The sequence below is a fragment of the Microcaecilia unicolor genome, chromosome 8, assembly GCF_901765095.1.
Source record: "Microcaecilia unicolor chromosome 8, aMicUni1.1, whole genome shotgun sequence".
NCBI classification, from domain to species: domain Eukaryota; kingdom Metazoa; phylum Chordata; class Amphibia; order Gymnophiona; family Siphonopidae; genus Microcaecilia; species Microcaecilia unicolor.
The window spans coordinates 107,306,390-107,324,793 of NC_044038.1; the positions used below are offsets into that span (position 1 = coordinate 107,306,390).

Consider the following 18,404-nt stretch of genomic DNA (forward strand, 5'->3'; position numbering starts at 1 on the left):
GCGTTAGCTAACAGTCACAAACAAGGTGAGGCAGCTAGAGCTGAGGCTGAAGGCTGGAACAAAGGAGACGAGGTTGCAGGACTGCAGTTTAGGCAGGAGCAGGCTGGAGCAGATGATACAGGTAGGAGCAGAGGATGCAGGCAGGAACAGATGATGTAGGTTGGGGCAGAGGATGCAGGCAGGAACAGATGATGTAGACTGGACAGCAGTTAGGCTGGAGCAGACGATGCAGGTTAGGGCAGGGGACGCAGGCAGGAACAGACAATGCAGGCAGGGACAGATAATGCAGGCAGGGACAGATGATGCAGGCTGGATCAGAGGGTGCAGGTTGGAGCTCCAGAAGATCTGTTTCCTGGGCTGACCAAGCACCTTGAGTGTGAAGCCTGTCTACATGAGTTCCTCACTCCAGATGGGAGGAATCCGTCATCAGCACCTTCATGGGCTGTGGAATTTGGAATGGGAATCCCAGAGCCTAATTGGATCGAATCATCAACCAAAGCCTCTGAAACAGCTCTGGTGACACTTGGATAACATTCTTTAAGTTCCCTGTGTCCTGACACCATTAAGAAGCTAGGGTCCACTGGGCAGTTCTCATGTGAAGACGTGCCATGGGTATTACATGAACAATGGAGGCCATGTGCCCCAACAATCTCCACATCTGCTGAACTGTGACCTGAGCTGCTCAGACTCAAGCGTCAAGAGCGACAAGAGCGTCCACCCATGCCACATGGGGGAAAGCCTGAGCCCACTGAGTGTCTATCTGGGCTCCAATGAACTCCAATCACTGGAGAGGGAGCAGATGAGACTTGGGGTAGTTTAAAACGAATCCTAATAGCTCCTGAGCACCATACTTCAATGTGCTCTTCATTGAGATGGGGTAAACATGGACTCCCAGTCTGTGTAGCGACGCTGCAACTACAACTTGGTGAAAACCGGGGAACCGACATGAGGCTAAAAGGCAACATGCGGTACTGGAAGTGACATGACTCCAGCTGGAATCGAAGATACCTCCTCTGAGTTGAATGTATCTGGATATGAGGGTAAGCATCATCTAAGTCCAGAGAGCATAGGCAATCATTTTCCTGAATCATTGGAAGAAGGGTGCCCAGAGAAACCATCCTGAACTTTTCTTTGACCAGGGCCCTTAGATCTAGGATGGAACACATCCCCCCCTGTCATCTTTTGCACAAGGAAGTACCTGGAATAGAATCCCTTCCCTTCTTCCTCTAGTGGAAACGGGCTCAACCGCATGGGCCTTTAGAAGGGTGGAGAGTTCCTCTGCAAGTACGTGCTGAAGTGATTTGTTCTTGGTGAGCGATCTGGCTGTCTCTTTCACCAATACAAGGCTTAACCGAGATGGTAGGACCCATCGGTGAGAGGTTACAAGGAGCCAACTTTCTCAAAAAAAACTTCACCCACCCCTCATTCGGCAAGTCTTCCAGGATGGTCAATTTAACTGTGGCTATGCTCTGCTGGAGCCAGTCAGAAGCTTGCCCCCTGCTTTGACTGGGGAGCACACTGTTGAAGTGAATAAGCACACTGGGGTTGAGCCTGCTGAGGCTGGCGAGAAGAAGTGGTGCACCTATGTCTCTATGAGTAGTAAGTACTTCTCTTCAACTTGCAGAAAAAACTCCTAGATGAGATGGTAGTTGCAGAAGGCAAATAGTGGGAGAGAGTATCGATGGTATCAGTGTGCTTCTTGATGAGGTCAGTGACCTCCTCCACCTTCTCTCCAAAAAGATTACCTTCCAGCACGTAGCATCCACCATTCTCTGTTGGACCACCAGGTCCAAGTCAGAGATACACAGCCATGAGATTCTATGCCTCTGAGCAGAGATGCTGGATGCTACATCAAAAGTATCATAGGCACCCCTAGCCAAGAACTTACAACATGCCTTCTGCTGCTTGACCAGTTGGTGAACAGATTTAGCCTGCTCCAATGGGAGAGAGTCTGCCAGATCAGACATACTACGCACCAAGGACTGCAAGTACAGGTTTGTGTAGAGCTGGTACAATTGGATATGGGAGATGAGCATAGACGCCTGTTACATCTTCAGCCCAAAAGAATCAAGAGATCTAGCTTCTCTGCCAGGGGGTGCCAAAGCATAGTCCGTGGAACAACCCCCTATACATGCATAGAAGTAGCCTTTTAACATTGCTGCTCTGGCTCTCTATGTGCCACAGACCTATTACTGCATGTCTCCCTCATCAATGCCCCATTCCTCTCACAAGGCATTCACTTCCCTCTAACCTCATGCAACCCCCCAATCCCCATCCCTGGCTTTACTAAAGGTCCCTGGTGTCTAATGAGAGCAAAAATGACTAAATATTTCCTGATCTTACAATCTTGCATTCAAAAATGTCCACTATGACCCCTATTGGTAAGCAGCCTGTAGGGGGTAAGCTGGACCTCAGCAATGACACCTGCCCTTAAGGCAGGGACTTACATGTGCCTAGGGATAACTCCTCCAAAGCGGAAGAACACTGTAGTCCCACGGAGAGTGCAAACAAGTCAGAAAATGTGGGAATGAAGTTTATGAATGAAAATGTATTAATAAATGCAGACGGTAATGAATACAGTATGTCTATATAAATGGAACATGATGTTCTTGTGTGTATGTTTGTTCTATACCTAAACTATGAATATCATTACTATGAGTAAATAATCTTCTTTAAAAAAATTAAAAACTATAATCATATTGGAAAATAAATAGAATAAAATAGACAAAGGCACAGTATTCAAAGAGTAACACATAATCAAAAGGACAGCTTTATAAAAAGTATTAAATCAACTTTTGTTCTTCTTTCAATATCAAATTCTGCAAGTTACCTCTCCTCCAATTAGATTTAAAAACTCTAAATACCAGGAACTTGAGATCAGAAATAGTGTGACTAGCTGTCTTCCAGTGGGTAACAATAGGTGTGCTCTCTACATTCTTGTAGTTTTGCTGATATATAACAGAGGGCAAGAACATTGAATAATGTAGAGAACACAAGCCAGCTTATTTTCGAAAGGAGAAGGGCGCCCATCTTCGGGAGATGGGCGCCCATCTCCTGAGAGCGCCCAAATTGGTATAATCGAAAGCCGATTTTGGGCGCTTTCAACTGCACTCCGTCGCGGAGACGAACAAAGTTCACGGGGGCGTGTCGGCACAGTAGTGAAGGCGGGACAGGGGCGGGCATGGAAGTGGTTAACAGATGGGCAGCTTCAGGCCATAATGGAAAAAAGAAGGGTGCCCGTAGCAAGAATTTAGGTCGCTTTTTTTGGACCCTTTTTTTTTAAGGTACAAGTCCTAAAAAGGTGCCCGAACTGCCCAGATGACCACCAGAGGAAATCAGGGATGACCTCCCCTGACTCCCCCAGTGGTCACTAACCCCCTCCCACCAAAAAAAAAGTACTTTAAAAACTTTTTTTTCTAGCCTTTAAGCCAGCCTCAAATGTCATACCCAGCTCCATGACAGCAGTATGCAGGTCCCTGGAGCAGTTTTTAGTGGGTGCAGTGCACTTCAGGCAGGTGGACCCAGGCCCATCCCCCCCACCTGTTACACTTGTGGTGATAAATGTGAGCCCTCCAAACCCCCCCCCCCAAAACGCATTGTACCCATATGTAGGTGCGCCCCTTCACCCATAAGGGCTAAGGTAATGGTGTAGAGTTGTGGGTAGTGGGATTTGGGGGGCTCAGCACCCAAGGTAAGGGAGCTATGCACCTGAGAGGTATTTTAATGTTTTTTTTTATTTTTAAAAGTGCCCCCTAGGGTACCCGGTTGGTGTCCTGGCATGTCAGTGCACTACGAATCCTGGCCCCTCCCATGACCAAATGCCTTGGAGTTGTTCATTTTTGAGATGACCGCCTTCGATTTCCATTATCGCTGAACACTGATGCCGACCATCTCAAACCCGCCCATCTCTGACATTTGGCTGGGCCCAACCGTATTATTGAAAGAAAAGATGGCCACCCATCTTTTTTGATAATACGGTTAGGACCGCCCCTTCTCGTATCCGTCCCCAGAAATGGGCGCCCTTAGAGATGGGCGGCTCCTTTCGATTATGCCCCTCAAGGTTTACTGCAATCTGAAGTATGTCAGATTCAAACCTTTCCTGTGTTACTGGGTGCATAAAGACGGTGGTGTCCAAGGAGTGACAACATATGCTATATTTTCCACATTGATGGTGTCAATTATACATTTACTTATGTGACAGTAAACCTTATGTGACAGTAAACCTATAACTTTTGAATATTGACCCAATGATCTTTATTGTTTGAACATAAGGAGGAGGGGTTAGCAGTGGCGTACCTAGGGTAGTTGACACCCAGGGCTGGTCATTTTTTAACACCCCCTCCAAAATCCTGTACTAGGCATACCGAGAATACAAAACACTCAGGACCTATAGAGCAATTCTACCATACCATAAGCATCTTAAACACTACAGTGAGCACTAGAACATCAATTCACCTATTGTAAAACAAAACCAGACAGAATAGTACAGATCATTGATCCTGCACAGTCAATGCCAACTGAAAGCCATGTCTTTTTCACAAACACAAATAAACCCTAATCCACTATAGAAAGTAATCACAAACGTTCTATGTAGACAAAAATTAAACTGAACCCCCAAGATGTCAGACTCTGCATACAATGCAACACCACAGAAACAGAAAATGTCTCCTAGTACTGTGCAACATATAAAGACAGCAGATGTAAATTTGAAAAAACTAACAAGTACCAATCACCACTTTACAAATAGAAATAAAACAAATATAGAAAATAAAATGTTACCATTTTATTGGACTAATACATTTAGCTTTCAAAGGCCAAAACCTCCTTCCTCAGGTCAATACAGTATAGTGCTGTTACAGTATCCTATCCTGACCTGAGGAAGGGGATTTTGTTCTCAGAAAATTAGTCACACTAGCTGCACGGAGGAGTAGCCTAGTGGTTAGTGCAGTGGACTCTGATCCTGGGGAACTGAGCTTGATTCCCACTGTAGCTCCTTGTGACTCTGGGCAAGTCACTTAACCTTTCATTACCCCTGGTACAAAAACAAGTACCTGAATATATGTAAACCACTTTGAATGTAGTTGCAAAAAAACACCTCAGAAAGGCAGTATATCAAGTCCCATTTCCCTTAAAATTAGTCCAATAAAAATATCCATGTTCTATTATAAACATTTATTAACACAGCTACAATACTACTTTATCCTAAAGCAAAAAAAATAAAATATATATTTTATTTACAGTTTGTTGTCTCTGGTTTCTGCTTTCCTCATCTTCTTTTCACTGTCTTCCTTCCATCCAGCATCTGTCTTCGCTCTCTCTCTGCCATCCAGTATCTGCCCTCCCCTCCATCCAATGTCTGCCCTCTATCCCTGCCCCTTCCATCCACTGTCTGCCCTCTATCTCTGCCCCTTCCATCCACCATCTGCCCGTTTGCCCTCTCTCTCTCCCCCTCCCATCCACTGTCTGCCCTTTCTATCCCTTCAATCCACTGTCTGCCCTTTCTCTCTGCCCCATCTATTCACCATTTGCCCTCCCTCTCCCATCCATCAAGGGTCTGCCCTCCCTCTCGCTCCCCCTTCCATCCAGGATCTGACCCCTCTGTCTTACTCCCCATTCCTCTGTCCTCTCTTTCTATCTCTCTCTCACTGCTCCCTCTTTTCAGCCCCAGTTCCAGCCTCAGCCCTTTTCTCCCACCAGTCCCGAGCTTCAGCCCCCAGCCACTTCTCTCTGTCCCCTCTTCAGCCCCCAGTTCCAGTACTAGCCCCCTTATCCCACCTACCCTCCTTTTCAGCCCCTAGTTCCAGTCCCCTTCATCCACATGCCTTGCATTAGGGCCCTCCTTTTCAGCCCCAGGCATGGTCCCATTCTCCCTCCTGCCCCAGGCATGGCCCCATTCTCCCTCCTGCCCCAGTTCCAGCTCAAGGGCCCTTCTCCCATCTGAGCCCCCCCCAGACCCAGTCCCTTTCTCCCATCTGAGCCTCCCCCCTCCCCGACCCAGTTCCCACCTGCCTACCAGCTCCGTCTGCAGACGACCCTCTTCTCCTGCCACCCGGCCGGCACCTAGCCTTTAAAAGGAATCTGTGAAGCGCCTCACATCTGCTCTGCTGTAAAAGAAGCAAATCACCTCATCATGTTGGCCCTTCCCTCACTATGTCCCGCCCTCGCGGAAATAGGAAGTTACATCAGAGTGCGGGACACAGTGAGGGAAGGGCTGATGCGACGAGGCATTTGCTTCTTTTACAGCAGAGCAGACACGAGGCGCTTCACAGATTTCTTTTAAAGGCTGGGTGCCGGCCGGGTGGCAGGAGAAGAGGGTTATCCAAAGACAAGCAGGCCAATATTCTCACTGATGGGTGACGTCACGTCGGCCCGGAGGACTTTCCAGCAAAGTCCATGACAAAACTAAAAATGTCCCCCGTCGCGCGGGCGGATGCAGTGCGCATGCGCGCGTCCACTTTCCCGCCCGCCGCGCGGGCACATTCCTCAGTTTTTTCTTCTCCGCGTCTGAGGTGACACAGAGCTCGACCTTTGTCTTCGTGTTCCTCCTGTGCCCGGAGGTGAAGATTCAAAAAAGCGAAGTATCCTTTATAGTTATTTTAGAGTTTTTTCGTTTATTAAGTTTCCTTTCTTTTAGACTGCGATTTTATTTAAATCGCTCGGTCGGGTATTTTTCCCGTTTTTTTCTTTTTTGTTTTTTTGTGTCATTTTTTATAGACACAATCGCGTCTTTTGATTTGGCAGGGACTATTTTTCCCGAGATGTCAACGAAGACGCCCAGCGGCTTCAAGCCTTGTGCCCGCTGTCATCGGGCCATCTCTGGCACTGATACACACTCGTGGTGTATTCAGTGCCTTGGGCCGGATCATCGCTCGGAGAGTTGTAAATTGTGTCTCACCATGAAGAAGCGGACACTGCTCTCTCGAGACGCCCAGAGAGAAAAGATTTTTGGGCCCGGTGCTTCGGCGTCGGCGCCGTCGACGTCGTCGTCGTCTAAGTCGGCGCCCTCCAAATCGGCGCCGGGGAAGTCGGTGCCGGTGAAGTCAGTGCCGTCGAGGATGATGTCTTCGAGGCCGGCGTCGTTGAGGTCGACGTCGAAGGAGGCGTCAGCACCGGGAGACAGGGGACAGGCTGCCATTAGACCGATGCACGCTGGGAGCAGTGATGCATCGAGTGGGTCTCCACCCGCCTCGGCGCCTCCTGCTGTGCAGGCCCCCCGGGACCGTCCTGCGTCGGACCCGGCCCCGAGGAGACGTGTGGATTCCACGTCCTCCTCTCCGGTGCCAAGGAGTCTCGACGACATGCGTCGGGCGAAGGCCAAGAAGCATCGTCGTCGATCTCCTTCGAGACACGGCACCGGGAGCTCCGGGTCATCGATACACTCGATACCCGAGAAGCGTCGGTGCCGAGAGGATCGCTCTCCCTCTATCACTGAGGTTCCGACGCGTGGGGTCGCTGGCAGCCGAGTCCCCACTCCCCAACCTCAGCAGACTTTGCCTCCGACACCTCAACCGACCCCGCAGCCTCTTCCGACACCAGCTCTGGATGAGCGTATGCAGGCCATGTTCCCATTTTTCATGAACATGATGCAGCAGTGGCAGTCGGCATCGATGTTGTCAGTACCGACGGCGTCGACGGGGCCGGTGTCGATGCTTTCAGAGGCACCGGTGCCGACGGCGTCGGGGGTGTCAACATTACCGATGCCGGATGTTTCTGCATCAGGCCTTCAGCCTGTGGTGAGGTCTGTCTCACCGGTGCCGCCTCCGGTGCCGGTGTCTTTGGCTTCCCGAGTTGACTCTCCCGACACATCGGAGCAGGAAGCTTCTCCGGAGTCTCAGGGACCATCAACTTCTCGGCACCATCATAGAGGCCGTAAAGCCTCTTCGTCGAGACGGGCTCAGATCCGGGCGGCTCTGTCTGAGCTTTTAGCCCCATCTGAACATACCTCATCTGAGGATGATGAAGGAGTGTATGGGGAGTTCTCTGGCGAGGATTCTCAAGGCATTCCATCTGACTCCACTCCCTCGCCACAAAGGCAGCTGTCTCCTCCCGAGAGCTTGTCTTTTTCATCTTTTGTTCGGGAGATGTCTGAGGCCATCCCCTTCCCCGTGGAAATTGTGGACGAGCCCAGGGCCAAAATGCTTGAGGTTCTGGACTATCCATCTCCACCTTCATCTTCTGCCACAGTTCCTTTTCATGAGACTCTTAAGGAACTTATGCTGAGGAACTGGGAGAAGCCTTTTTCTAGTCCAACCGTCCCTAAAAAAGTTGAGTCCCAATATCGGATCCACGGGGAACCCAGTCTCATGCAGACCCAATTGCCTCATGATTCAGCGGTGGTGGATTCCGCCCTCAGAAGAGCCAAGAGTTCCAGGAATTTCTCCTCGGCGCCCCCGGGGCGGGAGTTTGCAACTCTGGACTCTTTTGGGAGGAAGGCGTATCAGGCTGGTCTGCTCGCTACCAAAATCCAGTCATACCAACTCTTCACGAGTGTGCATTTACGGAACTCTGTGAGGCAACTTGAGAGTTTAGTAGATACACTCCCTGAGGAGAAAGCTGAACCCTTTCGCCAAGTGATCAGGCAGCAGAAGGCGTGTCGCAAGTTCCTGTCCAGGGGCATTTTTGACACTTGTGATGTGACATCTCGCTTTTCCGCTCAAGGTATAGCGATGCGCAGGCTCTCATGGCTGCGTGCCTCTAACCTGGAGGAAAGAACTCAGCGGAAGATAGCAGATATCCCATGCCGGGGGGATCACCTTTTTGGAGAGAAGGTTGAAGAGATGATTGATCATCTCTACCAGCGTGATAACGCTATGGACTCTCTCTCCCGCCGGGCGCCTTCTGCAACCACTTCCACTGCTAGGAAGTTTTTTAAGGGAAAAAGAAGTGCTCCCTACGCTTCTAGAAATCGTAGGTACACTCCTTATTCCCGTCAGCCGGTTCAGGCTCGACCCCAGCCCGCTCGCTCTCGTCAGCAGCGGGCACCGAAGCAGCCCCCTGCAGCTCCCCAGCAAAAACCAGGGACGGGTTTTTGACTGGCTCCAGCAGAGCATAGCCGAAGTCAAAGTGCTTGTACCGGACGATCTGCCGGTCGGAGGGAGGTTAAAATTTTTTCACCAAAGGTGGCCTCTCTTAACCTCCGATCGGTGGGTTCTTCAAATAGTCCGGTGCGGGTACACCCTCAATTTGATTTCCAAACCTCCAAATTGCCCACCAAGAGCTCAGTCTTTCAGCTCCTACCAAAGGCAGGTACTTGCAGAGGAACTCTCCGCCCTTCTCAGCGCCAATGTGGTCGAGCCCGTACCACCAGGGCAAGAAGGGCTGGGATTCTATTCCAAGTACTTCCTTGTGGAAAAGAAAACAGGGGGGATGCGTCCCATCCTAGACCTAAGGGCCCTGAACAAATATCTGGTCAAAGAAAAGTTCAGGATGCTTTCCCTGGGCACTCTTCTTCCCATGATTCAGAAAAACGATTGGCTATGCTCTCTGGACTTGAAGGATGCTTACACTCACATATCGATACTTCCAGCCCACAGGAAGTATCTTCGATTTCAGCTGGGATCACAGCACTTTCAGTACTGTGTTTTGCCTTTTGGCTTGGCGTCTGCACCCAGGGTTTTTACAAAGTGCCTGGCAGTTGTGGCAGCGTCGCTACGCAGACTGGGAGTGCATGTGTTCCCTTATCTGGACGATTGGCTGGTGAAGAACACCTCCCCGCAAGAAACTTTGCAGTCCATGCGGATGACTATTCAGGTGCTAGAGATGCTGGGCTTTGTCATCAATTACCCCAAGTCCCATCTCGTCCCAGTTCAACAATTGGAATTTATAGGAGCTCTGTTGTGCACACAGACAGCTTGTGCTTATCTCCCAGGACCCAGAGCAGACAGACTTCTGTCTCTGGTTTCCAAAGTACAAGCATCTCAGCAGATCACAGCTCGGCAGATGTTGAGATTGCTTGGCCACATGGCCTCCACAGTTCATGTGACACCCATGGTACGTCTACACATGAGATCGGCTCAATGGACCCTAGCTTCTCAGTGGTTTCAGGCCACAGGGAATCTAGAGGATGTTGTCCGGCTGTCCACCAATTTTCGCAATTCCCTCACTTGGTGGACCATTCGATCCAATCTGGTCTTGGGGCGCCCATTCCAAATTCCTCAGCCTCAAAAAGTGCTGACGACGGATGCATCCCTCCTCGGGTGGGGAGCGCATGTAGATGGGCTTCACACTCAAGGAGCTTGGTCTCTTCAGGAGAAGCATCTCCAGATCAATCTCCTGGAATTGCGAGCGATCTGGAACGCTCTGAGGGCCTTCAGAGATCGGCTAGCCAACAAAATTGTTCTCATTCAGACAGACAATCAAGTGGCAATGTATTATACCAACAAGCAAGGTGGGACCGGATCTCGTCCTCTGTGCCAGGAGGCCGTGCAGATGTGGCTATGGGCCTATCAAAACGGAATGTTTCTCCAAGCCACTTATCTAGCCAGTGTAAACAACGGTCTGGCCGACAGGCTGAGCAGAGTTATGCGGCCTCACGAGTGGTCCTTGAACATGACTATTGCCAAAAAGATCTTTCGAGTTTGGGGAACTCCATCGATGGATCTTTTTGCTTCCCAGGACACTCACAAGGTTCCTCAATTCTGTTCCAGACTCCAGGCCCACGGCAGACTAGCGTCGGATGCCTTCCTCCTTTTTTGGGGGACAGGACTCCTGTATGCTTATCCTCCCATCCCTTTAGTGGGGAAGACTCTCCTGAAACTCAAGCAGGACCACGGAACCATGATTCTGATAGCGCCTTTTTGGCCCCGCCAGATATGGTTTCCCCTTCTTCTGGAACTTTCGTCAGAAGAGCCATGGAGATTGGACTGTTTTCCGACCCTCATTACTCAGAACGAGGGGGCGCTTCTACATCCCAACCTCCGGTCTCTAGCTCTCACGGCCTGGATGTTGCGAGCATAGAGGTTGCCTCCTTTGGTCTCTCTGAGGGTGTCTCCAGAGTTCTGTTTGCTTCCAGGAAAGATTCCACCCATAAGTGTTACTCTTTTAAATGGAGGAGGTTTGCCGTCTGGTGTGACAGCAACGGTCTAGATCCTTTCTCTTGTCCTGCACAGACCTTGCTTGAGTACCTTCTGCACTTATCCGAGTCTGGTCTTAAGACTAACTCGGTCAAGGTTCATCTTAGCGCAATCAGTGCTTATCATTCACATGTTGATGGCTTGCCGATTTCTGGACAGCCTTTAGTCATGCGTTTCATGAGAGGTTTGTTTTTGTCAAAGCCCCCTATCAAACCTCCTCCAGTGCCATGGGATCTCAATGTCGTTCTCACCCAGCTGATGACAACTCCTTTTGAGCCACTGGATTCCTGTCATCTGAAGTACTTGACCTTGAAGGTCATTTTCTTGGTGGCTGTTACTTCAGCTCGTAGGGTCAGTGAGCTTCAAGCCCTGGTAGTTCATGCACCATTCCTTGTCTTTCATCATGACAGAGTAGTCCTCCGCACGCACCCAAAGTTTCTACCAAAGGTGGTGTCGGAGTTCCATCTGAACCAGTCAATTGTCTTGCCAACATTTTTTCCCCCTCCTCACATGAGCCCGGGCGAAAGCAAGTTGCACACTTTGGACTGTAAAAGAGCACTGGCCTGTTACGTGGAGCGGACGCGCCCCTTCAGAAAGTCCGCCCATCTGTTTGTTTCTTTTAATCCCAACAAGAGGGGAGTTGCTGTCGGAAAACGCACCATCTCTAATTGGCTAGCAGATTGCATTTCCTTCTCTTACGCCCAAGCCGGGCTGACTTTGGACGGTCATGTCACGGCTCATAATGTTAGAGCCATGGCGGCATCACTGGCTCATCTAAAGTCAGCCACCATAGAAGAGATTTGCAAAGCTGCGACGTGGGCTTCGATCCACACATTCACATCACATTACTGCCTTCAGCAGCATAGCCGACGCGACAGTCGGTTTGGGCAGTTGGTGCTGCAGAGTCTGTTTGGGGTTTAGAATCCAACTCCACCCCCCTAGGCCCATTTTATTCTGTTCCAGGCTGCACTCTCAGTTAGTTGAATTTGGTTTCAGGTCAATTTTGTTTTTGTCCTCGCCGTTGCGGGACCCAATTGACCATTCTTTGTTGTGTTGAGTGAGCCTGGGGGCTAGGGATACCCCATCAGTGAGAATATTGGCCTGCTTGTCTTTGGAGAAAGAGTAGTTACTCACCTGTAACAGGTGTTCTCCGAAGACAGCAGGCAATATATTCTCACAACCCTCCCACCTCCCCTTTGGAGTTGTATTCCTCTAATTCTTGTAATTAACTGAGGAATGTGCCCGCGCGGCGGGCGGGAAAGTGGACGCGCGCATGCTCACTGCATCCGCCCGCGCGACGGGGGACATTTTTAGTTTTGTCATGGACTTTGCTGGAAAGTCCTCCGGGCCGACGTGACATCACCCATCAGTGAGAATATATTGCCTGCTGTCTTCGGAGAACACCTGTTACAGGTGAGTAACTACTCTTCATCTGTTGATGGAGCTGGTGGTAGGCAGGTGGGGACTGCGGCGCCAGCAAAGCCCCGCTCTTGTTACACCACTGGGGGTCAGGTTCTGTGATAAGTACATAAGTAATGCCACACTGGGAAAAGACCAAGGGTCCATCGAGCCCAGCATCCTGTCCATGACAGCGGCCAATCCAGGCCAAGGGCACCTGGCAAGCTTCCCAAACGTACAAACATTCTATACATGTTATTCCTGGAATTGTGGATTTTTCCCAAGTCCATTTAGTAGTGGAAACCGTCTAACCCCTTTTTAAACTCTGCCAAGCTTACCACCTTTACTACGTTCTCTGGCAACAAATTCCAGAGTTTAATTATGCATTGGGTGAAGAAAGATTTTCTCCGATTTGTTTTAAATTTACTACACTGTAGTTTCATCGCATGCCCCCTAGTCCTAGTATTTTTGGAAAGCGTGAACAGACACTTCACATCCACCTGTTCCACTCCACTCATTATTTTATATACCTCTATCATGTCTCCCCTCAGCCGTCTCTTCTCCAAGCTGAAAAGCCCTAGCCTCCTTAGTCTTTCTTCATAGGGAAGTCGTCCCATCCCCACTATCATTTTAGTCGCCCTTCGCTGTACCTTTTCCAATTCTACTATATCTTTCTTGAGATGCGGCGCCCAGAATTGAACAGAATACTTAAAGTGCAGTCGCACCATGGAGCGATACAACGGCATTATAACATCCTCACACCTGTTTTCCATACCTTTCCTAATAATACCCAACATTCTATTCGCTTTCCTAGCCGCAGCAGCACACTGAGCAGAAGGTTTCAGCGTATTATCGACAACGACACCCAGATCCCTTTCTTGGTCTGTAACTCCTAACATGGAACCTTGCATGATGTAGCTATAATTCGGGTTCTTTTTTCCCACGTGCATCACCTTGCACTTGCTCACATTAAATGTCATCTGCCATTTAGCCGCCCAGTCTCCCAGTCTGGTTATGACCTGAGACAGCTTGACAGGGACAGAATAGTACCTATGCTGGAGTGCCCCCAAGGCCTGTCTCTGCATCTCCTCCACTCGCTTTCCCTGTGGTCCACTGGATGGTACCATAGTTCAGGATAATGAATGCCCTCCTTTCATCAGTAGTCAATACAGCTTGGAATGTATTCAGCTGGAATAAACCAATAAAATAACAATAATCAGCTTATTAGTAAAAGTAATCAATTGTCCTCATAAATATATTCCTATACAAAAGTGGTTCAAAAACCAAAATCTGGAAGGGATCTTAAGAGACCATCTCAACCTGAGCTCAGGAAGTCTAGAACTGGTCAGTGATTCGACTAATCACTATATAAGTCCTTACATCTGAACGGACCTGTGTGGTCATCAAAAACTCATGTACTATAACATAGTTCTTAATTTCAGCTTGAAATGACTTAGCCAAATTCCTCTTCATTATTACATCACGACAAGGACAATTTTTAAACAAACTGTAGTGTTGTTCAAAGTACATGGTCAAAGTATTTAAGTAAAAGTAAAAATAAATGTATTTGTTAATACTTAAATACAGTGAAGAACACATTAAGAAATTTACTTAAGTGAAAGTAAAAAAGTTATTGCCTAATAGTTTTTGAGTAAAAAGTAAAAGTACTGTAGCTATTAATGTTTTTAAGCCAGCAACTTTATTGCTCGAGAATTCAATCTACTTTGCTTTTAGTAAAACTGAATTTTGAAAAAGACTATCATTCATGCAAATGTGCTTGTGAGTCATTATTAAACCAGCACAGCTAAAAAGATATTGAACAACTGCACTGATAAAAAGTTCCTTCAAATCTGACCAGGCTGCAGAGCTACTGATGTCTTCTGACTGGGTCTGCAGGTATTGATCAAGGGAATCTCTGACTGAAACACCTGACTTCCATATAGCTAAGAATACTTTATCATCATCATTGTCATTATCATCTGCATTAGAAGTAGTGCTGTCTAATTCATCACTTGCCTCTTCATCTTCATTATCACCATGCTGTCCAATTACAGAGAAGGTTTTCACAAAGTTGGAATCATTGTCTGTTATTCTAACAATGTATCATCTAATGCCAAACTTTATTTGAATACCTTTGAGAACTGATGTAAGAACATCAAATGTGTGGGAACCCTTCAGTCAAGGCCAGACATCAGACTCTAAAGACTATCAATCCAGTGGACAGTCACTTAAATAGACCAGCAGTCTGTTGTGGTAGAGACATAGCCATTCACCAAGAATTACAATCAGATTCAGCTTCATCTCCACTTCAAAGTTACCCAACTCATCACTTAGCATTTAAAGTCTCTATTACAGTTTCATAGGCTAGCAGTTAAGGGACTATTCTAGAGGTTACCATAGCATCAGTACAGCAGAGCTGATAGTCACCGGAAACCCCAGTATAGAATTTTAACTTTAGTTTTGCAGCACAGCTTAGCCAGTTCAGATAAGGAATACGGAGCTGATAGTCAAAGGAAACCCCAGTTTAGAGTTTTAACTTTTGTTTGCAACACAGCTTGGCCATTTAAAACAAAAAACAACAACAACAAAAGATACCTATCAGGAAACAAGGTAGAGTCATATTTGTGTGTCTCTATTTTAAAATTATTTGTTAAAAGAAAGTTCTCCGAGGACAAGCAGGCTGCTTGTTCTCACTGATGGGTGACGTCCACGGCAGCCCCTCCAATCGGAAACTTCACTAGCAAAGGCCTTTGCTAGTCCTCGCGCGCTCATGCGCACCGCGCATGCGCGGCCGTCTTCCCGCTCGAACCGGCTCGTGTTAGTCAGTCTTCTTTTGTCCGCGCTTGGTATGGTTGTGTTTGCGCCGTTCGCACCCCTTAAGTTGACCCTCGCGCGTCTTTTTGACTTTTCGCTAGTAAAAAAAAAAGGGAATTTCGGAGAAAGGCCTTTTCGGTCTTTTTCCCCTTCCCGTATTTCCAGTTTTTGCCCCGTTAAGTTTCCTTTCGTTTTCGGGGTAGGCCCTTTTGAGGCCTCGGGTCGAGTTTTTTCTCTCCCTCTTTTTGGTGCCTTACCGCAATTACGAGTTTTGATTTCGCTGGCGTGATTTTTCCGCCCATGTCATCGAAGTCTCCCAGTGGCTTCAAGAAGTGCACCCACCAGTGCGCCCGGGTAATCTCGCTCACTGATAGGCACGCGTCGTGTCTTCAGTGTCTGGGGGCTGGGCACCACCCACAGGCCTGTAGTCTTTGCGCCCTTTTACAAAAAAGGACTCAGGTAGCGAGATTGGCCCAGTGGAACGTGTTGTTCTCGGGCTCTTCGTCGACAACAGAACCGGGAGTATCGAGTGCATCGACGTCAGCGTCAAGACCTCCGACCTCGGCATCGACTGTATCGACTGCATCGATACATCGACCCTCTGCATCGTCGGTACCGAGACATCGGAAGGCTGCGTCGGCGTCGGTGGTACCGGGACCTCCACTAGTGCTGATGTCGTCGGACGGTGGTGCTTCGACTGGAGTGCAGGTGAGGGCTGTCCATTCCCCTGCTGGTGGCGGTGAGCCTTCGGGTGGGTCTCCCCCTACCCTGAGGGCTCCTGTGGTACAGCCCCCCCGAGACCGACCTTCTTCGGCCTCGGCCCCGAGGAAGCGACGGTTGGATTCTACGTCCTCCTCGTCGGTACCAGGAAGTTCCGGTGACATGCTTCGTTTGAAAAAGTCAAAGAAGCATCGACACCGGTCTCTTTCCCGCATCGGTACAGAGAGCTCTGGGTCGCCGAGGGAGTCGGCACCCAGTAGGCATCGGCACCGGGAGGACCGCTCACCCTCTGTTCAGGAGGTGTCGATGCGCTCCACCTTGGACAGCTCGGAACAGCCTCCACGCCCGGAACAGACTCTGACTTCGACGCCTGCATCGGCTTCCATGTCTTTCTCCACAGCCGCCCTGCACGAGAGTCTCCGGGCCGTTCTTCCAGAGATCCTGGGAGAGCTGTTGCGCCCTTCCCCTCCGGTACCGGGGGTGCTTGCGCCACCGGTACCGTCGAGTGAGGCGCCGGCTGGCCCCTTGCCCGGGGTGAGGTCTCCGACATCGGTGCCGCTTGCGGTACCGACTGCGGTCGCCTCCCAGGAAGGCTCCCCGACGACGTCGGCGGAGGGAGCTTCGCCGGTGCGGGCGAGGGAGTCTACCTCTCGACGCTCACTCTGTGTCCGTGTTTCCACGGAGTCGAGCCGGGCACGGCTTCAGACACAGGTTCATGAACTTGTGTCTGATACCGATGGTGAGGCCTCGTGGGAGGAGGAGGAGGACATCAGGTATTTCTCTGATGAGGAGTCTGATGGCCTTCCTTCTGATCCCACTCCCTCCCCTGAAAGGCAGCTTTCTCCTCCCGAGAGTCTGTCTTTTGCGGCCTTTGTCCAGGAGATGTCTACGGCCATCCCCTTCCCGGTGGTTGTGGAGGACGAGCCCAGGGCTGAAATGTTTGAGCTCCTGGACTATCCTTCTCCTCCTAAGGAAGCATCCACAGTACCCATGCATCATGTCCTAAAAAAGACATTGCTGGCGAACTGGACCAAGCCTCTAAGTAATCCCCACATTCCCAAGAAGATCGAGTCCCAGTACCGGATCCATGGGGACCCAGAGCTGATGTGCACTCAGTTGCCTCACGAATCTGGAGTTGTGGATCTGGCCCTAAAGAAGGCTAAGAGTTCTAGGGAGCATGCTTCGGCACCCCCGGGCAAAGACTCTAGAACCTTAGACTCCTTTGGGAGGAAGGCCTACCATTCCTCTATGCTCGTGGCCAAAATTCAGTCTTACCAGCTCTACACGAGCATACACATGCGGAACAATGTGCGGCAGTTGGCGGGCTTGGTGGACAAGCTCCCTCCTGAGCAAGCCAAGCCATTTCAGGAGGTGGTCAGGCAGCTGAAGGCGTGCAGAAAATTCCTGGCCAGAGGGGTATATGATACCTTTGATGTTGCGTCCAGGGCCGCTGCTCAAGGTGTGGTGATGCGCAGACTCTCATGGCTGCATGCCTCCGACCTGGAAAATAGGATCCAGCAGCGGATTGCGGACTCGCCTTGCCGTGCGGACAATATTTTTGGAGAGAAGGTCGAACAGGTGGTAGAGCAGCTCCACCAGCGGGATACCGCTTTCGAGAAGTTCTCCCGCCGGCAGCCTTCAGCTTCTACCTCCACAGGCAGACGTTTTTATGGGGGAAGGAAGACTGTTCCCTACTCTTCTGGTAAGCGTAGGTACAATCCTCCTTCTCGACAGCCTGCGGTCCAGGCTAAGCCCCAGCGCGCTCGCTCTCGTCAGCAGCGTGCGCCTCAGCAAGGCCCCTCGGCTCCCCAGCAAAAGCAAGGGGCGAGCTTTTGACTGGCTCCAGCAGAGCATAGCCGACATCAACGTGTCAGTGCCGGGGCGACCTGCCGGTCGGGGGGAGGTTGAAAGTTTTTCACCAAAGGTGGCCTCTCATAACCTCTGACCAGTGGGTTCTCCAAATAGTCCGGCAAGGATACACCCTCAATTTGACCTCCAAACCTCCAAATTGCCCACCGGGAGCTCAGTCTTACAGCTTCCAGCACAAGCAGGTACTTGCAGAGGAACTCTCCGCCCTTCTCAGCGCCAATGCGGTCGAGCCCGTGCCACCCGGGCAAGAAGGGCTGGGATTCTATTCCAGGTACTTCCTTGTGGAAAAGAAAACAGGGGAGATGCGTCCCATCCTAGACCTAAGGGCCCTGAACAAATATCTGGTCAAGGAAAAGTTCAGGATGCTTTCCCTGGGCACCCTTCTCCCCATGATTCAGGAAAACGATTGGCTATGCTCTCTGGACTTGAAGGACGCCTACACGCACATCCCGATACTGCCAGCTCACAGACAGTATCTGCGATTTCAGCTGGGCACACGTCACTTCCAGTACTGTGTGCTACCCTTTGGGC

General features: G+C 49.9%; 1 pseudogene; it reads right to left on the reverse strand.

Annotated features, from left to right (window-relative positions):
- LOC115476812 overlaps positions 1 to 18,404 on the reverse strand; it is a 98,455-nt pseudogene that overhangs the window by 26,244 nt on the left and 53,807 nt on the right.